The sequence below is a fragment of the Aedes albopictus genome, chromosome 1 (assembly GCF_035046485.1).
Source record: "Aedes albopictus strain Foshan chromosome 1, AalbF5, whole genome shotgun sequence".
Taxonomy (NCBI): Eukaryota; Metazoa; Arthropoda; class Insecta; order Diptera; family Culicidae; genus Aedes; species Aedes albopictus.
The window spans coordinates 261,119,697-261,134,886 of NC_085136.1; positions in this window are offsets into that span (position 1 = coordinate 261,119,697).

The following is a 15,190-nucleotide window of genomic DNA, read 5'->3' on the forward strand; positions in this document are numbered from 1 at the left end:
CAGCCCAAAGAAGTCAAGGAAATTACTATTCAGTTCTGTTCCTGGCCGGAGCAGTAATCAAACCCGTCACAAGAGCACTATTTATAGGCTTGTGTGCTTAGTAAAGAGGGTAATGATACCTACCAACGAATATTAACAGAGACTAATGACATTTCAATAAGAGATTTTCCCTTCTTTAACCCTTTGGAACCGGAGAGGTCATATAAGACCCCAACATAGAAACGGCTGTATAAATTCACCCATTTGATAAAACAGAATACTGTCTTCGGCAAAGTTGTTGCAAATTGAGTCCTCTATTAGGGAAAAATGAGGATATTTGTACTTGGGACTTCATTGATAACCTAGAACATCCTGAACACCATGAAATTTGGAAAAACGATATAATTGACATATCAGCTGTTCTATAAGCTGAACTTGGATGTGGGTTTCGTTTATATGTATCCATTTAGCCTTCGTCAAGAATATCAGAAGGTGTTTTATATTCTGCGGTGTTCTAGGTGTTCCAAATTGTCCCATAGTAAAGTCCATCAAATCTACAAGAATAATTTTATGTATTTTCGCCACATTACATAACCTACTGGGATCCGTGAAGCTTTTGACATCTACAATGTTATTTATAGACACTATAGGGATATTCCAGGTCAGCCAAACTACCTTGGAGTTCAGGACTTCAGGTCTACAGTCGTAACAGTATCCATATATGTTATACTGAGTAACGCTGCATAATCAACCGTAGTTACTGGAGAAATCTGAAGTCTACTTTTTTATTATAAACCCTTGGGACATTCAGGGTCATCCAAACTGTTCTATAATGAAGTCCTTCAAATCTACAAGAAAATCTTTATGTGTTTTCACCATAAATAATAGCATAGCATAATCTGCTGAGATCCGTAAAACTCTTGAAATCTCAAATTTTATTGAGAGACACTATAGGGATATTCCAGGCCAGCTAAACTATCTGTAAATTCAGAACTTCCGGTCTACACTCGTAACATCAGCTATATCTGACATACTGAGTAACGTTTCATAATCAATCGCGGTAACTGGACCAACCTGAAGTCTACTATATCACGGTGTGTCTAAAACCGTTATTAACAAAATGAAATACCTATCTAAGCGGTATCCAGGTATCATCTCTGAAATTTTGGAAATGTTTCATCGAGGGAATTGATAGTTTTCGTCATTTGACATTTTAGGGCGATTTTCAATGAAATTCTCTTTGAACTATTAATATTCAATCGTGGTTGTATCACCAACGAACCGACGTGACAGCTAGAACAAATTCAAATTTGTTGTCCGCGACGCCATAATGAAAAATAACCGAACACTACCGCCACCTCTATAACATTTCGTGTTGGTTTGCTAGCTTGATCCCAAACACCCGTGTGTTCAATGAACAATGAACACTGTTCATATAGGAAGAGGTTCGCGTTTGCGCTGATTTGACAGAAGGGTTCGCTCTCTTTGCTGGGCTGAGGGGGACAGTTTTGAAACACCACTATCACGTCGGTTCGTCGGTGGTTGTATCACGATCGTGGCCATCATAAATTTGGAATTCAACATTCGAAACGTATAGTACATATTCGAGTATTCTAACTGAAAATTTGAGAACATTTTATCTACAAAATCAAAAGTTATCGTGAATTGAATTTATAATCCAAATCCATAGATTTTTACAGTGTTTATCTTTATAGCAAATAAACAGTTACTATTTACTACAACCCAGCGAACACACGATCGTATGTGATGTTACATAGGATGCAAAAGTGGAGGCGATATACGCACACTTTACACGGGGGTAAATGGAATATGTACGCATAAGACCTCCACTTTAGCATCTTATGCGACATCGTATACGACTTTGTGTTAGCTGGGAAATAAACAAAACCAATTCAAATGTCATTATGGGCCCGTCAAGAGACCTTGATCAGCTGGCAACACAAATGGAGAGATGGGTAGATGGTTGCACTCCATCATTCCACAGGTTCAAAGGGTTGGATAAGCCGCGATTTCATTCGTGTAATGTGTCGGCCGATGTCCAACCACTATTTGTTGAACGCACATACCTTCCGTATTGGTCTCTCAGAAAGCAATCTATGTGTCTGTGGCGTGGCTTACCAGGATATCGAACATGTCGTGTGGCGATGCAATGAGTATCGTGAGGTCAGATCTGAGCTGCATGAAATTCTCCGGGTCCGAGGAAAACAACAGAAACCCGTTAGAGAAGTGTTGGCAGCAGTCTTGCGAATAATCGCGACCATCACGAAGCAATCACTTGAACCCAGGGAGGGTGCAGGCACGTCAAACTCGAACAAACTACGCCTACCTAACATGCATCGAGCGGGCCTTCCCAAACAACACAATGCGATTTCGCGGGCCATCCCCATCGGCAAAACAAACCGATTTCCAAGCAGGATTCGACCAGGCTTCTGGTCGCGTTGCCAATCACACTAACACACTCGCAAAAGATGAGCAGTAGGCCTACCTTGCCGCTTGCGGGTCCCCTGCTTGAACCGCTTTCTGGAGTCACCCTTCCCAAGGTGATACGAACCGGATACCCGAGTAGAAGTAAAAATCAGAACAATATCATCATTGGATATTCCTCAGTGAAGTACTCAAGATCATAATTAGCTATTGGTTTGTTTGACATAAGAGATAAAAGATCAAAAATAAGATCAAAAATTAGTATGGGGAAGAACATAATAATATCTCATTTTGATGTTATAAGATCAGACTAATATCTGGGGTGATCTGGGCTGTAGCACATCTAACCAATATCATAAAATGATCTGACAGATGGATTAGAGTAAAAAAAAAGAAAAATGGCCGCGACCAGAATCGAACTTATGACCTTGTGATTTATGAGCAGTGACATTACCACTGCACTACGACTCATATCTGAAAATAGAAGGTAACAAGACCATCAAGTTCTACGTTTTCCAAGGTGTTTGCGAGTCATGGTAGTCGTGTTGGTTTGGTCCCGCCATGTTGTAGATGAGTGTGTGAAAGATCTAATTATGATCTTGAATAGTAGTTTTCAGATCTTACAATTTTCGGATGTTATAGATGAATGTGTCAAAGAACTGATTTTGATCTTGAGCAGTAATTTTAAGATCTTTCGAATTCTGGATGTTGCAGATGGAAATGTGAAGAGCTAATTTTGATCTTGAGCAGTATTTTTCAGATTTCTTAATGATAAATGTTCTATTGCAGAATATTAATACAGTTTCCACCCAAAATTTGTAAACTGACGTGATGGTATGGAAAACTAAAAACCACTTAAGGCTATTTTGCATATTTTCCTAAACTAAGAGAGCACTTTTCTCTAGATGATTTCACATATCATGCTCTTTCTCTGAATTGTTAACAAAGCTGGTGATCCAAATTTTAAAAACGACATGTGTAGAAACATGTTTGGTTTATTTTGCGCCTAAAACAGGACGAATTTCCACCAATAGGACCCAATCGCTACGCAATTCGTTGGTTGAAACTAAAAAGCTTGTCGTCTGCAGCGGTATGTTTTGTTGAATCTAGAATTAAATGATCCGTTTTTCGAAATGGACGTATTTCGCTTAGCGGGCCGATAAAGTTCTCAAATTGTCCGGTGATTCATTTATTGGATTCGTACCACAAATGCAAGCTCGACATCGAGATCCAGCTCATCTTGTCATCGGACTCAATTGGAAAGCCTCTGCTGGTTTACTCACAGTGAAATAAAATAATTAAGAAATGTATCAGATTAAATCAGTATATATTTTTATGCCTTTTTTAAAGAAAAGCAAATATCGATTATAAGCAGAATAATCGGCACATAGGGTATTGCACCATTTGGGCAGGTGTACCTATTTTGGGCACTTGCCGCTATAACTAAGTCAATTTCAAACCGATTGATTTGAATTTTTGTACAGAGTTACTGGACGTGCCTAACTCTATACAAAATTTCAAATCAATCGGTTTGAAATTGAATTAGTTATAGCGGCAAGTGCCCAAAATAGGTACATCTGCCCAAATGGTACAAAACCCTACTCTGTTTTTTTTTGTTCAATTGCCGCATCCATAAACCCGCTTATTGAAAATGAAGGCCACTTCTACTTCCTTTTTGTCCCAGTGCTCGTTTGTAAAATTTGTGGTGTACATAAGCGAACATCTATTTATTACGTAACGCTAAATTCGATATCTTTGAACTCGGTGGTTGGTTCATTAGGAACTGGCGGAATCCATAATGTGGTTTTGTATGATAACTCCAACTTTTTTGTATGGGTCGTAACGCTAGGCTGTATTCCCTATTCCCCTGGAGCGTTACGGAATTTATTGAACCCCTATCTCCTGAAGCGTTACGTTATTTGGGGACGGAGCATAATGAAAGTTGAAAACTTAAAATAGTTTTTATGCGCAATGTTGGGAAATTTCGACATTTATACAGCAGGTTGCACTAGGCTTTCCAAAAATCAAATTAAGTACTAATTTTGAAATCATATCACGATGAGATATTGAGTAGATATTTGGCAACTTTTTGAATATCTCATCAATATCATATTAAGATATGACATCAAAATTTGATCGTTTCAAGATATGATTATGATATTCACGTCTACCCGGGATGCTAAATATTTCGTTTTGCCAAATCGAATTTGATAGTTTTAGGCGATTAATGTTAGGTACGGTATTTCTCATACAAGTCACCCTCCAAAAGTTGCATGCTAGTTTACTTACCAACATAAAATACTCAAATCTATCAAATTTGATTTGGTAAAACGAAATATTTAGCATGAGTCGTTAATATAGATGTTAATTGACCAATTTACCTTTTGATTGCTAAAAAAATTCCCATACTTAATGGCAGGCAGTAAAAAAAGCCCAAAATCGCATATTTTGCCCTAAAAATTGAGGTATAGCTCAAAATTATGACGTGTTGGAGCAAATCTGAGCCCGGATTCGGATTCAGCGTCCCAAAATCTGTCAGACACATAAGTTTGCTCTTGAGACAGACCAAATTTTTGTTACGCTGTGAAATCGCCCAACAATTTGCTTTTATTGCTGACTCGCTTCTACACATTACAAAAAATGCTGCTTTCCCTTCTCAATTTCTGGTAAACATTGTTACAGATCCGCTAGACGTCCTTTGACCATTCATATACCGCGTTGATTGCAAAGTTTGTATTAATTTCCTAAAAGTTTTACATATAATAACGAATTTCTGAGAAAAAACTTGATTTACCTCTAGCAGGTCGTGCAAAACCAATTGATTTTTTTATACAAAAAGCGCCATAAAGTTAAATGAATAAAGATTTCAAAACTTGCTTTTCATATTACATAGTTGATGAATCTCACCAAACGATTTTTCAAGATTTACAGATGTTATGTTTTCTCTTACATAATTTTACGATCATTAAATAGAGGTTTTTTAATTGTGATATTTGAATAGGTGGTTTTCCTATTTTTTCATACTTTATGGCCAGTTTTTTAACACTCAGAAAAACTCATTTTGCAGTGAAAAAAAAAATAATAGAATTTACTTAAACGGAAATGTGAAAAATAGATGGTTTCGAAAAAAATATGTTTTACCCAAGACTTCACCATTTTAAACAATAGCTTCATCAACAAAATAGAAATAATTAAGTATAATTCAACGATTGATTACTTAGGACACCGATTTTTACTTCACTTCTGTGTAAATTTCGACTTAGACTGAAGAAAGCGAGATCAAACTATGAAATTGTGTTTCTTTACTCTCATAGGTCTCACTTGCCCCAGATGTTGAAATGCACTGGGGTAAATGAGAGCAGTTAACTAGAGGTAATAAATGAAAATAAATTACAGCTTCTTCGCCTAAAATAATTTGCAAGCACTCCAAATATTATCCTGCAACCGGAAAAGTGTGACTTTATTTATTATTCTATGTTCAATCGACGAATGTAGTAGAGTACGTTAATCTCACTTAGTTTTTAACTACATATGAACAATAGACCTCTTCATAAAAAACAAAATTCCTGGAATTCAACCAGTCACCCCCACATCTGAATTCTAATGCTAAAACAAAATTCTGGTCAAATTTTCAGATAAATTGGTGAAGAATTCGAGGTGCCTCAAGTCAAAAATGTGCTTTTTGGTGATTTTTTACCTTTAAAAAATGCCCATGAAGGCTAGAAGCCGTATAGAATATCGCGGCCGCCAGTAAATGAAAGATTTTTCTATTCATTACAACTTCTGTGAACATTATGGGCTCATCGGAGAATGTTTTGATCATATTTATTCGATTTTCAGTCATGCAAGTACCCTAAAAAGTTACATTTTTCAACAGTTTTTGTTCTACGAAATTCAAACACACAACTTTTATTAAAAGTACCAAATCATTAAATAATTACCCACATTTTTCTGAACAATATTGCCATACATCATTTTCTTATCCGATCTACGACAAAAATCACAAAAATCGAAAAGTAGAAGCTTTCCTGAGTTTTTTTATATCTGGGGTTGACGCAACTGTTGGCAGACCCAATAATCAAACATAGTAGCTCTGCTTTTTCTTGATGATTGCGATGATCGATCATTGATTCAATTGACAGGTAGGCACAAGCAAACATTGCTTTAACAAAAGCGACGTTTAATGTGTCATTTTAGAATGTGAGGATTGGCTCAGATGGTAAGGCTATGGACTGGTAAACCAAAGGTTCAGCGTTTGAGTAACGGAATTTTTATCGTATTTTTTATGAAATTTGAATGCATTTTTTTCGACATGTGAATGTCGGTTTTTCTACAACTCAATACGCTAACCTAACGACGGAATATTATATGATTCTAATGAGCGGATGTGATCCGCTACCCACCTACCCAGTCCGATGTAAGGGCCGAATTACGGATTGATAAATAAGTTAGTTAGCGTGTTCGATTTTCAACTAAGCAAACAATGAAAGTTCTGTCGGAGTGATGCGTCAATGCATGCGTTTTCCCTACACCAGCCATCAATTGAAAAAGATTACAAGGCCAGGTAAATTGACATAATGAATTGATTCGTTTGTTTTGCACTTTAATTGCAGGTTGATATTTTCAGCATGATGATAAAAAAATACGATGAAAATAACGATACTCAAACTCTGAACCTTTGGTTTGCCAGTCCATAGGGCACTGCACTGTTTTGATTTTGTATGAGGTTTTGACGTTTCTTGGCCTTGTTGTTTACAAAATTTCTGAAAGAGTGAAAGAGAAGGAGAGAATTTCATGCAGAGCCCTATGGTCCACTGCACGAATTTATTCTGGCCTGCTTACTCTCACACGAAATTTGACGTTTGAGAGGTGCCGACACCGCTCAAACGTCAAATTTCGTGTGAGAGTAAGCAGGCCAGAATAAATTCGTGCAGTGGACCATAGCCTTACCACATTCTACAGTGACACATTAAACGTCGCTTTTGTTAAAGCAATGTTTGCTTGTGCCTACCTGTCAATTGAATCAATGATCAATCATCGCAATCATCAAGAAAAAGCAGAGCTACTATGTTTGATTATTGGGTAGACTGTCCCAAAAAAAATCGATGTTCGAAAAGTCAAGGTGCTCAACCCTTAATTGAAAGATATGCATATTTGAAGCATTTTTGTAGAACATTTCGATTTTCTAAAAAATCATTTAGAGGTTCCGCTAGGGCGATTTTTAAAAAATGGCCTTTTTTCATGAAAAGTCTCAAAAAAATCATTTTTTCGTAATATTTTTTCAACTTCTGAATTTTTTCAATATTTTTGTATTTTTTTATGGACCTCTAGGCATTCTTGAAGGGAATAAGTTTTTTAAATATTGTATTTATATTGACGGCAGAACCGTTTTTATGTTGGTGAAAAAACAATTTTTTGAGAATTTTTCATCTAAATTTGAGAAAAAAGTACATGCACGATTTTTTATTTTCAATTTTGAAAGTTTTATCTGATAGTACTATTTGTATGCGTCATTTCTCTAAAAAAAGATTTAAAATATCTTGTCTAGAAGCTGAGATATTAGGATTTTAGTAAATGGACAATTTTTCAAATTTTTGCAAAACTTTGTATATTTGGAATATTGTAAGGTCTTTGTGACACTCCAATGTTCGTATATTAAAAAATAGTTGAAAAACAGCTTTCCTTGTTGGATGATCAAGCTAGTTTAAATATGGATATTTTATCCTGGGCTGGTTGGGCAGAAAGCTCTTAATGAATCTATTAAGAGCTTTCTGAATATCTACAAATATGACGGGTATTGTGGTTACTAGTGGCAACACATTTAGTTCGAAATTACGTCGTGGCATTCCCGGCTACTGCGCCCCTTTTTTTTCTGAAGTAGAAACGACCATTCCATGCCGAGATTATATAATATTGATAAAATTAATAAAAACCATAGTTAAGTCATGATTTTTACTGAAAACTTGAACTTAAAATATTATAGACAAAATTAAGCTTTTGTAGGAATACGCGAATTTCTGAATCTAATAAATTGCAGAATCAATATATATTTATTTGTTTATTATCTGTGTAATTTCTCAATTAAATATAATTGCAAATAATTTGGATAAAATATGTACATACCTATGTAATTTTAGTAAATGGACAATTTTTAAAATTTTTGCAAAACTTTGTATAATTGGAATATTGTAAGGTCTTCGTGACACTCCAATGTTCGTATATTTAAAAAAAGTTCAAAAAACAGCTTTCCTTGTTGGATGGTCTAGCTAGTTTACACATGGATCTTTTAATCTGTGGTGATGGGCAGTAGATCCATCAAGAGCTTTTATCTGAATAACTACAACAATGACGGGTAGCGTGATTATTGGTAGCAACGCATAAATTTCGATATTGTGTCGTGGAATTCTCGACTATTACACCCCTTTTCTGAAGTAGCTAAAACCATTTCATGCAGAGGTAACATAAAAGTGATGAAATCATTAAAAAATAACTAAGTTAAGTCAAGACTGATTTTTAAAAACTTAGAAGATAATAGACAATAATAGGCTTTTGGGGAAATACGCGATCTTATGATTCCTAAACGTCATGATTTTTAAACTTAACTATGTTTTTTTATTTATTTTATTTATTATTTATTTATTTATTATTTATTTTATTTAAAAGATCCATGTTTAAACTAGCTAGATCATTCAACAAGGAAAGCTGTTTTTTTAACTTTTTTTTTTTAATATACGAACATTTGAGTGTCACAAAGACCATACAATATTCCAAACATACAAGGTTTTGCAAAAATTTTAAAAAATTGTCCATTTACTAAAATCCTTATATCTCAGCTTCTAGACAAGATATTTTAAATCTTTTTTTAGAGAAATGACGAATGCAAATAGTACTATCAGATAAAACTGTCAAAATAAAAAATAAAAAATCGTGCATGTATTTTTTTCTCAAATTTAGATGAAAAATTCTCAAAAAATATTCCTTTTTTTTAACATAAAAAGGGTTTTACCGTCAATATAAATACAATATTTAAAAAACTTATTCCCTTCAAGAATGCCTAGAGGTCCATAGAAAAATACAAAAATATTGAAAAAGTTCTGAAATTGAAAAAATATTACAAAAAAATGATTTTTTGAGACTTTTCATGAAAAAAGGCCATTTTTTAAAAATTGCCCTAGCGGAACCTCTAAATGATTTTTAAGAAAATCGAAATGTTCTACAAAAATGCTTCAAATATGCATATCTTTCAATTAAGGGTTGAGCACCTTGACTTTTCGAACATCGATTTTTTTTGGGACAGTCTATTATTGGGTCTGCCAACAGTTGCGTCAACCCCAGATAACAAAAAAACTCAGGAAAGCTTCTACTTTTCGATTTTTGTGATTTTTGTCGTAGATCGAATAAGAAAATGATGTATGGCAATATTGTTCAGAAAAATGTGGGTAATTATTTAATGATTTGGTACTTTTAATAAAAGTTGTGTGTTTGAATTTTGTAGAACGAAAACTGTTGAAAAATGTAACTTTTTAGGGTACTTGCATGACTGAAAATCGAATAAATATGATCAAAACATTCTCCGATGAGCCCATAATGTTCACAGAAGTTGTAATGAATAGAAAAATCTTTCATTTACTGGCGGCCGCGATATTCTATACGGCTTCTAGCCTTCATGGGCATTTTTTAAAGGTAAAAAATCACCAAAAAGCACATTTTTGACTTGAGGCACCTCGAAATCTTCACCAATTTAGCTGAAAATTTGACCAGAAGTTTGTTTAAGCATTAGAATTCAGATGTGGGGGTGACTGGTTGAATTCCAGGAATTTTGTTTTTTATGAAGAGGTCTAATGAACAACAATAACAAATATGGTCTCTTTATGGTGGGAACAATAATTATTTTTGTATTCAAAGTATCCGTTGGTGTGGTACCTACACTCCCGTTCAAAAGTTTGGGGTCACCCCCTCAAAAACATGTCTTTTTTTAGGCCCATATCTCTGCCAATTTGCGTCCGATTTCAAAACCCTAGGTTTCATTCAAAAGATAATAAGTCAAAGAAACTTCAAACATGATTTAAAAGAAACTTTTTCAAAAAATTTTGTATGTAAACTTAACCCAAAGTTGCCAAATTTTCTAAAAAATGAATATAAACTTACGGCAGTGTCGCTGGAAATTGGGTCGACCAAATTTTATGATGAGAGCGGTAATATGACCCATTTTCTATTAGCTTTTAACTGCTTTTTACAGAACTTAGCTAAAAAATCTAGAAAAAAAGTTATTAAGTAAATTAATCCTTGATGTCATCGACCAAAAGTTTGGGGTCACCCCTCAATATGATGTATCGGCCAAAAGTTTGGGGTCACTTTCGTAAAACATGGAAAAGTGATTTGGTGATATCTTCGTCATCTGTAATTCAATTTTAATTCTTTTTGGCTCATTTCAAAGATAATTAACTAAATTTACGTTTGATGTCTTCAACTTAACGTATTTAACGATTTTTGTATATAAAAGTGTTATGTAAAGTTAGCATATTTTACCACGCTTCAAAAAATAAGGCAACTTTACGTTAAGTTTTAGTATGTAAATTTCAACAAATAAGTGTGGTTCAATGTCTATGCAGTAAGTATCATTCATTTTGTTTCAAATAAGCCAAGAAGAATTAAAATTGAATGAAAGATGACAAAGATATCAACAAATCACTTTTCCATGTTTTACGATAGTGACCCCAAACTTTTGGCCGATACAGCATTTTGAGGGGTGACCCCAAACTTTTGGTCGATGACATCAAGGATTAATTTACTTAATAACTTTTTTTCTAGATTTTTTAGCTAAGTTCTGTAAAAAGCAGTTGAAAGCTAATAGAAAATGGGTCATATTACCGCTCTCATCTTAAAATTTGGTCGACCCAATTTCCAGCGACACTGCCGTAAGTTTATATTCATTTTTTAGAAAATTTGGCAACTTTGGGTTAAGTTTACATACAACATTTTTTGAAAAAGTTTCTTTTAAATCATGTTCAAAGTTTCTTTGACTTATTATCTTTTGAATGAAACCTAGGGTTTTGAAATCGGACGCAAATTGGCGGAGATATGGGCCTAAAAAAATGACATGTTTTTGAGGGGGTGACCCCAAACTTTTGAACGGGAGTGTATGTGTTCCCCGAAGAACGTTTGCCTTAAAAATAGATAATAATAAAAATAATAGCTGTAGGTCTCACTTGCCCCGGGGTACCTTATAGCGGTTCCACGTTAAGCAGTTCTGAGAATACACTGAGAAATCTCTTGGTGTGTTTAGAGAGCAAGTTACTGAGAGGGTTCCCAGCGATTTTGCCGAAACATGGGGGAGATATTGTACGTCCAAGACATCGAAATCCTGTTTCATTCAACTATGGAATGCTGTGATGGACTATAATAGCGGGCATTTGAAACCTATGGATTTGGATCATAAATTCAATTCACGATAGCTTTTAATTTCGTAGATAAACTGTTCTTAAATTCGATCGTGATACAACCACGATTGTATATTATTATTTCAAAGAGAATTTCATTGAAAATCGCTCTAAAATTTCAAACCGCACAAACTATCAATTGCTTCGATGAAACATTTCCAAAATTTCAGAGATGATACCTGGATACTATATCTTTCGAATAGTGGGTACCGCTTAGATGGGTATTTTATTTTGTTAATAACGGTTTTAGACACACCGTGGAACAAGCATTTTTGAACCAAATGTGTCGGCTTCAATGTCGCAAGCAACGCAGTAGGCGTTGCGGTGAGTAGACATGGTTTGAATTATCTGTCACATTTTTTCGCGTTCGCGTTTTTCATAATTTCGCTGATGATTTGGTCAGGGTGCTACGCCATCCGGATAGTTGTTCTGCGTGTGAAAATTAAGTCTGGCGTTTGATTTGAATAGGTCGAATCTACATAGGAATCACAGCAAACTTAGGACCTATTCAAATCGACAGTCAGAAGTGTACTCTTTATCCCTAGTAAGATGTTAGGGTCAATTTTATCCTGACATGCACGCTAAGCGTGTACAACGCCAGCGTGGTGCGTATAATCTAATATCTTAGGAGGATTAAATTTCACGAATGGGTAAGTGGATTATTGTTTTTTGAAAAGAAGTACAGTGTGTCAAATAATTGTCCGTATTTTTCATTCAATTGTTCATAACTTTTTTATACGCCAATCAAAAACGCTGAAATTTTGACCAATCATAAACCATTGAAAAACCAATCATATTGAAGCTTCATTGGTAAAATTTTGAGCGAGATCAAATAAGTTTTCTGAAAGTTATAGAACTTTTACTAAAACTTATATGATTTTTGAACACATTTTTAAAGCATTATATCTCAATATGTACTCGATAAAACTTTTTCAATCTTTTTTTTGTGTTACAGCTTACACCTATGGCTTTCATATCAGTAGGTCGGCTCAAGAGGCACGGTATTTCATATGCAGCATTGCTTTCATATGCAGCTTCACTTAAGGTTTTATATTTACTACAAAAAAATATGAAAAATCTGAGTATTATTTGGTAATTTATCATATTTTGATCAATAAAAGTGTCAAGTGTTTTCAACTTTTTAAACTCTCTTAATGTAATATTTTTATACAGGACCTACTAAACTACATATGAATAGTAGGTCCTATGGATTTTTATTGGTAGACAACGCTTGACAGATTATATTTGCAAAATATGGTAATTTTTTAATTATCGTCAACTACATAAGCACATTTTTCCAAGGGGCTAGTCAACCATGTGCATTTGACCTGCAAAATGAAAACAAACAGTTGGTTGTCTTGGTAGTTGCCAAGCAAAATCTGAATCATCAAGCAGTGGCACTTCGGGGCCCACTGAGGCACAATTCAATACCCGTTGGCACACTGAAAATAATTGGCACAAGTAAAGATGTGCTCAGCGACTCTCCCTTGCATTTTTCATATTTTCTGTAGTGAATATAAAACCTCAAACGTAGCTGCATATAAAAACCATAGGTTTAAGCTGTAACACAAAAAAAAATGAAAAAGTTTCATCGAGTAAATATTGAGATATAATGTTTTAAAAATGCGTTCAAAAATCTTATAAGTTTTACAAAGTTCTATAACTTTCAGAAAACTTATTCGATCTCGCTCAAAATTTCACCAATGAAGCATTAATATATGAATAATGATTGGTCAAAATTTCAGCATTTTTGATTGACTTGACGTATAAAAAAGTTATAAATATGAAAAAATATTTTATCAAAAAATTTGCTGTACAGACAATTGTTTGATACACTGTATGAATATCAAAGTTTTTTTTATTGTTATAAATAAGGCTGATACAAATTTCAATTTTCTCTTATGTCACCCCCCTCGGAAAATTTTGGTTAAAATTCGACATTTTGAGAGGGGACACAAATAAATTATTCGATAAATTTAAAATTTTTGAAGTGAAATTAGAGTCGTCGAGAAAATTTCTTAACAAATCCGATGAGTTTGACGATTTTTCCTAATTGTTTAGGTAATTTTTCATCATTTACAATTGTTATTTGTTATCCCCCCTTTTAACGAGTCAACGAGCAAAGTGACAAAAGAAGAAAATGAGATTTGTTCTGGCCTAATTGATGCGACAAATCCCAATGTAACAGATAAATTGGAACCCTACAAATGCTCATTTTATTTTCCATATCGAGCCCCATGTTTGGGAACTAGATACGAAAAACAAAATGGAACATTGCAAATGCACAAAACACATAGCATAAATTATGTCCAATCTCAGGATGACGAGGTTTCATTATTGTTCTTGGGCCATCAGTCAATCCTGCAATCGTATGTTTTCTGGTTGATTGCCTTTAGTTCGCAGCGATAGTTGCTTTCATAGCTTGTGTTTGGTCTAGGAAATTCTAATCCTAAAGGGCCTGCCTCTGCTGCGTAGAGTGTGGCCGACCCACCACCGCATTCGCTCTCGAATTTCCGTCGCCGTCGACTTTTGATGACATTGACGCTGGAGCTCCTCTTTGGAGCCACCATGCACGAATTATATACCTCAGGCATCTATTAATGAAGACCTGCAGCCGTTGAGTGTTCTCCACTGATACAAGATCATCGAGTTTCACTGGCGTACAGCAGTACAGATTTCACGTTTGAGTTGGAAATTCGGATTTTGGTGCGTCGATCAATCTGGTTGTTTTTTTACCATACATTTCCTAAACTCGCAAAAGCAGCCCTCGCCTTCTTGATCCGTGCACCTATGTCGATCTTGGTGCCGCCATTTGACTACCAAGATATTGGAAGCTATCAACATTCTCCACTGATTGTCCAGCTACCGTAAGACTGGAAGGGTTGACCGTGTTTACATCCAACGATTTGGACTTGTTGATGTTGATGGTAAGACCTGTCGTTGAGGAGCGATCGGCAAGATCATCGAGTTTGCTCTGTCTGCATATCAGAGGTAAGAGAGCAACGTCATCAGCCAATTTGAAGTCATCCAGGTGATCCATGGTAATGGGATGTCACAGCAACCCACGATTTATTCCCCTAGGAGGATCTCGTCGATGACGATGAGGAACAGTTGCGGTGATAGTATACATCCTGGCCTCACTCCAGCAACGACCAGGATGGGATCGGACAAAACACCGTTGTGCAGTACTCTGCACGAAAATGCCTTGAACTGTGCTTCAATGAGGCGGATGATTTTTTCAGGGACACCCTTGCGCCCGAGGGCTACCCATAGGTTTTCGTGAATGAGATTTTCGAAAGCTTTTTCGTAATCAATGAACACCAGGT